General features: G+C 38.4%; 1 non-coding gene across 1 annotated transcript; it reads right to left on the reverse strand.

Annotated features, from left to right (window-relative positions):
- Nucleotides 1-5,895: 5,895 nt before the first annotated feature.
- Nucleotides 5,896-6,002, reverse strand: LOC133301912 (small nucleolar RNA R71). The gene has a single exon (XR_009750263.1). It is a non-coding gene; the product is annotated as a small nucleolar RNA R71 (small nucleolar RNA).
- Between the last annotated feature and the right edge of the window lie 654 nt (nucleotides 6,003-6,656).

Raw genomic sequence — 6,656 nt, forward strand, 5'->3', positions numbered from 1 at the left:
TTGCTCGCCAAATATGGAGTGAAACACAGAGTGACCACACCATACCATCCCCAAACTAGTGGGCAGGTTGAAGTTTCCAACAGAGAGATAAAGAGAATCCTAGAAAAGACAGTGGGAAATTCTCGGAAGGATTGGGCTAAGAAGCTTGATGATGCACTGTGGGCGTACAGAACTGCATTCAAAACTCCCATAGGTATGTCACCTTATCAGTTGGTGTATGGCAAAGCTTGTCATTTGCCTTTGGAGTTAGAGCACAAAGCTTTATGGGCCACAAAGTTCTTAAATTTTGAACCATCAAGAGTTCAGGAGAAAAGATTGCTTCAGTTGAATGAGCTTGATGAGTTCAGAAGATCTGCATATGAAAGCGCGAGGATCTACAAAGAAAAGACCAAACAGTGGCATGACAGCAAAATCAAGCACAAAGAGTTTGAACCTGGTCAACAAGTGTTGCTGTACAATTCTCGCCTGAGGCTATTTCCAGGTAAGTTAAAATCGAGATGAAAAATAAAAAAAAAAAAAAAAAAAAAAAAAAAAAAAAAAAAAAAAAAAAAAAAAAAAAAAAAAAAAAAATTAACGGCGCCACTTCGCGCCAAGCGGCACCAGTGGGCGCCGGGGCGCGATCTTGCGCAACGGCGCGGACCAAAAAAAAAAAAAAAAAAAAAAAATAAAAAAAAAATAAAATAAAAAATCTCACCGACACCTTCCCAATCCCTATCCCCTTTATCTTCTTTTTCTCCCCAAATCCCCAGATTCTCTCTTCCTCTCTCCTTTCTTTTTCTTATCTTTTCTTTTCTTCCTTTATCTTATTCTTCTCACGCCTCCTTCTCTCTCTTTTTCTTCCTTATTTTTTCTTCTTCTTTCTTCTTATATTTCCTCTCTTCTTCTCATTCCCCCGCTCCTCCTCCACGCCCTTTCCCTTCTCATTCTATTTTTGTTTGTTTTATTTTTTTTACAATATTTTCACATCACATACTCCTTTGAAGATCAACTTCATATTTATTCATGGCACCAAAGGTAAGCTTCTTTCACTTTGACGATTATTATTTTGGTCACCTATATTAGGAAAAGAAACTATTTGAATATGTGTGGGTTGCTGTAGATTTTCAGATCTGTGATTAGCGAGTATGGTGTTATGTGTGTAGGGCTGGGTTCTTTGTGTGTGAATGTGAGCATTACATGTGAGTGTTCTGGAGATTTACTGTGGGTATTTCCGATCTTCATGGATATTTAATATTTCTTATTTTATATGTCCATCTGAGGTTGAAAATTTTGATACCAGCTATGCTAAATATTTTGCTCAGTAATTTATTTGTAAGTAATTTGGGTATACTGCGGCAATATAATTTCAGATTAAATTTGGGAATGGTATGCACATGTGGTCTGTGTTTAGAAACATTAGCAAAAATTTCACTATGTGTATGCACTTTTGTTCACTGATATAATCTGAGATACATCTGGGAATTATTGCTGTGTTATGGGCTAACTGTGATATTTTATATACCCTTTGCACTGGATTATTTTTCTGATTTTCAGATCTTTATGGGTAAAGAACCAGCGACAAGTGGTAGTAAAAAGAAGCGAAAAATTTCGCAGTTGGATGAAGGCAGATTTGTGAACATGGAAGCACAAAAGAGATTCTATGACCTTTATGAGAACAAGAGCTTCATTCATGAAAAAACCATTGATATGGATCTGCCAGAAGATAATCCCATTATGCAAACCATCCAAAGAAGGAAATGGGAGGTGCTGGTAAGTTATGCTGAACCAGCCTCAAGCTCAATTGTTAAGGAGTTCTGTGCCAATGCCGAACTGGAGGATTTAGATACCACTAGAACTTCATGGGTTAGAGGAGTTATGGTTCCTTTTGATGCAGCCACCATTGAGTCCTACCTGATGACAGCTTTCAGGCAACAAACTTCTTGTGAATATACCTCTTTGTATAACAGAATGTTGCCTAGTATGGGGCGCAGGCTATACCGGGATGAATTTTCTTCTTTGACAGAAAGGGTAAGAAAAAGGATTACTCAACCACTCTCCAAATGGGGCACTAACGCCGGTGGTATCCAAGAAAAGTTACGTATGAAAGAGCTTACTGGTGAATGCCGTTTCTGGCAATATTTTGTGAATGCCAATATCTTGCCTTCTTCTAATCTGTCAGATGTGAATATTGAGCGGGCATCTCTGTTATATATTCTTATTGGGCCAGAAAGATTGGACATTTCTACAGTTTTATCATATGGTGAAAGTGAGTAGAAAGAAAGAACATCTGGGGTTTGCTTCCCTTATTTCCAATTTATGTACCCGGGCGGGAGTGCTCTTCGCTTAGAATGAGGAGTTTGACGTTCAGCCTGCATCTATGCTGACTTTGGCTACTTACATAGATCAGTGTAATAAATCTGAGGTTGAGTTCAGAAGCACGAGCCAAAAAGCTACTAGAGCTCCATCTCCATGTGTTCCACGTATGCTTATTCAACATCAGGTACCTGAGCCAGATACTCCTGAAGCACATTATGATCAAGCAGCTCCAGTTGCTCCACAGGGATCTTCTCCTAATTTTGATTTTTATGGAATGCAACAGCAGCTTTCACGGCTGTCTATTCAAAATGAGAAGATCATTATGCAGGGAGAATATTTTCAGCGCTTCCTGGAGCATGCATATCCTTCTGTCCCGTTTGAGACATTTCAGCCGGTGTACCCAGAGGTTCCTCCTCCCTATGTGTATCAGAATCCTTATCCTGCTCCAGCTCCAGCTGATGTTCCCATGCCCTCACAGCCATTTATGGACCCACAACTGTATCGTCCTATTCCTGACCCATTCCATGCTGCTAGGAGGATGGTCATGGAAGAGAGTGACGATGAGGATGATTGATGTCTCCTTACTGACGAAGATTTAGTGTATATTAGTTTATTTATCTTTTGAGCGCTTTGCTGTTTTAAGTTTATATATTTCTCCACGTATTCTGATGCTGTATTGTGCGTATTATAGTATCCTATATGCCACAGTTTGTTCCTTGGTGCAGGTTTATCATCCATCTTTTGGGATTGATTATTGCTGGGGACAACAATTCTTTAAATCTGAGAATGGTAGGCTTTAGGAAAGCATTTTGAAACTGCAGTTCTTTTATCAGGGGAGATATTCTAAACTCTTTTTAAATTTTTCTTAGTTAATTTTGTTAGTTATTTTTGCGTGCTCTGCATAAAAAATAAAAAAAAAAATTTTGAACATGTTTTTTGAGCAGGTCCCAGGTTTAGATATGCTTTCCCTAGTTAACTTGCCTGATTCATCCTAGGAAACATGTTTTGTATGAATTTCTGGCATAATATTGTATTGGCATGAGTAGATTTCATGATTGCTCGTTTGTCTGAATTTTGTGCTTGAATGATTAATGATGCCTGATGTTCTTTTAGAAGTCTAGCTTAACATCATAGCTGGTGAGGTTTTGTGCTTAAACACTTATTTTATTCTGAGAGACCTCACTGTGATAGCATTCTAGAACTTGTTATGTTTCTCTGTTATGCATGTATTGATTGATATGATAAAGGCATTTTGTTCTTGTTAGCTACTGGCCAAAAATAACCCACCTATATGAATTTTTCCATTGTTAGCCCCTTGAGCCTGAACTTATTTGTTGTAAAATGACCTGTGGCCTTATAGATGGCTTAGCCTACATCCATTGTGACTTACCTTGATTGAGATTGAATTACTGATGTGTTGAAAAATTAAACAAAGAAATTGAGGTAAGTGATGAACCCTTAGTTCATCAGGGTTTTTAGCAGGAATTAGGATCAAATTGTGTGATGAAATGATGAAAAACAAGGTTAATGTCCTAAGATGTCCTTAATTACAAGTTCAAGAGCTTTATTGGAAATTTGTATGATTCTTGTAGGAAAAGCAAGCTTGAAAGACAACTGCAGAAGGAAGAAGATTCTGGAGCTCAAGAGGAGAAAAATTGCCTAAGTGTTGAGCGCTAAAACGTCCACACTGAGCGTTTTAGCGCCCTGTTACAGGAAGAGGCCAAAACTTACTGGTGATGAGCGCTAAAACGTCCACACATAGCGTTTTAGCGCGCTGCTACACTAAGAAGATGGAAAATTGCTGGTCTTGGACGCTAAAACGGCCTGCAATATGCGTTTTAGCGCCCTAAAGTGGAAAAAGATTCTGGTCTTCACCGCTAAAACGTCCAAATCAAACGTTTTAGCGTTAGAGTCAGTTAAAGTTAGTTGAGCATTCACCAAGTTTGGACGCTAAAACGGTCATTCCTTAACGTTTTAGCGTTGAAATCAGTTAAAAGCAGTTGAGCATACGTAAAGCATGGACGCTAAAACGGCCACTTATGGACGTTTTAGCGCCCACATCAGTTTTCTGTTTTTAATTGTAACACTATATAAGGCAAAGCCTTGACACTTAGAGGAGAATCTTGGGGGATCTGAACTCTCTCTCTCTCTTAAACTTAGTCTGACTTCTCTCTAAATTCTTTTAGTTTTTGTATTAGGATTTCCTTGTAATAGTTTGGAGATTGAAGACTTTCAACATGGAAATGAAGTTTGCTTCTTCTTCTCTTATTTATTCCTTAGTCATGTCTGAGTAGAGTCTTTGTAGTCTGAATGCAATGGAACTCCATGATAATATTATGTTGATTTGATTAATATGATGAAGTATTTTTCATGTGCTGATTTGAGATTTTCTGAGTTAATTATTTCTATCAATAAAGTAGTATATAACAGGGATGTTTATATGACTTCTGTATTTGATAATCTCAACATCAGAATTCTAGTACTCAAGGGATTGATGCTAGAGTTCTGATGTAATCTTAAAACCTTAGTATTTCATGCATGTATTAAGAAAGAAATCACCAAGGGATTGGGGTTTCTGATTAATGTTTCTATCAGGGTAGTAAGGGATTACATCTTGATGATAAGTAAAAGGTTGATTAACACCACATGGAAAGGAATTCATCATATGATCAATTCTTATATGGTTTATCATGGAGGAAAGTTGTTTTCTGACTACTTGTTGTTTTTATTAATTCCTAATCCATATTTACTTGTGTCAATTTACTCAAAATCAATTTTCTGTTGACAAATTATTCATGATTTTTACAAACTTTTATTTGATTCAAATTAGTTTTCTATGGTATATTGGTGTTTGAACACAATTCCTCGTGGGAACGATCTTTACTCATCATTTTATTACTTGTACGACTAGTGCACTTGCTAGATCCGCAACAAGTTTTTGGCGCCGTTGCCGGGGAATTTGTTTTTCAACACTAACTGATACTATAGAATTCTGAGATTGAATCCTTTTATTTTCAGTATTTTAGTTTATGTTAAATTTCTGGTCAATTTTGATTCTGGTACATGCGAGGTACACTTGATCCAAATTTGTTGTTATATGATCCAGAATTAGAAAGGACATTGAGGAAGCACAAAAGGGCAGCCAGGCAAAGGAGACAGTTGCAAGAAATTGGTGAATCAAGTACGGTTAATCAGGAAGATATAATGGCAGAGAATCACAGACCACCACCACCACAGAGGACACTGGGAGAGTACATGACTCCTGCAGTGGTTCCTCCAATTGGGAGTGTTGTGCGCCCAACAGTGGAGCCCAACAACTTTGAATTGAAGCCTGCTTTGATACATTTGGTGCAGAAGGATCAGTTTGCTGGAACCAGTGCGGAGGACCCTTACTTGCACATAGAGAACTTCCTATTGTTAAGTGATACTGTGAAGATAAACGGTGTCACAAGAGATGCAATTCTGTTGAGACTATTCACTCATTCACTGACGGATGATGCAAGGAGATGGCTGCAATCATTGCCACAAGGAAGTATAACAACTTGGGATGATTTGCAAACCAAGTTCTTGCAAAGGTTTTTCTCAGCATCCAAGAGGGCCAAGTTGAAGGATGAAATTACAAGCTTTAAGCAGAAAGAGTCAGAATCTATTTATGAGGCTTGGGAGAGATTCAAGACTTTGTTGAGGAAATGTCCACAGCATGGAATTGAGGCATGGCAACAAGCAGCAATCTTCCTGCAAGGAATGACCACTAACACTAGAACCTTGGTGCATGCCACTGCTGGTGGATCATTGACTACCAAGACCCCTCAAGAAGCTTTAGATATCTTTGAGTCATTAGCATCTCAAGAATTTGATAATGCTCCAGTGGCTGACAGAAGGACAGGAATTATCAGGTTGGATGGGTATGATGCTTTGTTGGCAAGGAATGATCAACTGATGCAGACACAGAGACAACAGCAGCAACAATTAGATACCCTTATTAAGCAACTCTCTTCACAAAAGGTAGCTTCTGTGGAAACAAAGAGTGTATGTGCTATCTGTGGTAAGGGCCATGTGACAGAGGAGTGTGATTATGGGGGATCATCAGAACAAGCAGAGGTGAATGGAGTGTGGTATGATCAGAATAATCAAAGGAACTACAACAATCAGGGAAAGAATGTTTATATGCCACCATGGAAAAACAAGAATCAACACCCAGGATTCAGCTATAGTTCCAACCACCAATTGAATCCACCATTACATCCTCCACCACCACATATGAAGGAGCAGTCAAGTGATCCTGCTGCATGGGAGAAAGCGTTTGCTCAGTTATCTAAGACAACTCAGGATTATATTCAGGGTTCTACTTCATTCAGGGA

This window comes from Gastrolobium bilobum, unplaced genomic scaffold (genome assembly GCF_033153095.1).
Source record: "Gastrolobium bilobum isolate Gb01-03AN ecotype WA unplaced genomic scaffold, APGP_CSIRO_Gbil_v1 utg1022896, whole genome shotgun sequence".
Classification (NCBI taxonomy): Eukaryota; Viridiplantae; Streptophyta; class Magnoliopsida; order Fabales; family Fabaceae; genus Gastrolobium; species Gastrolobium bilobum.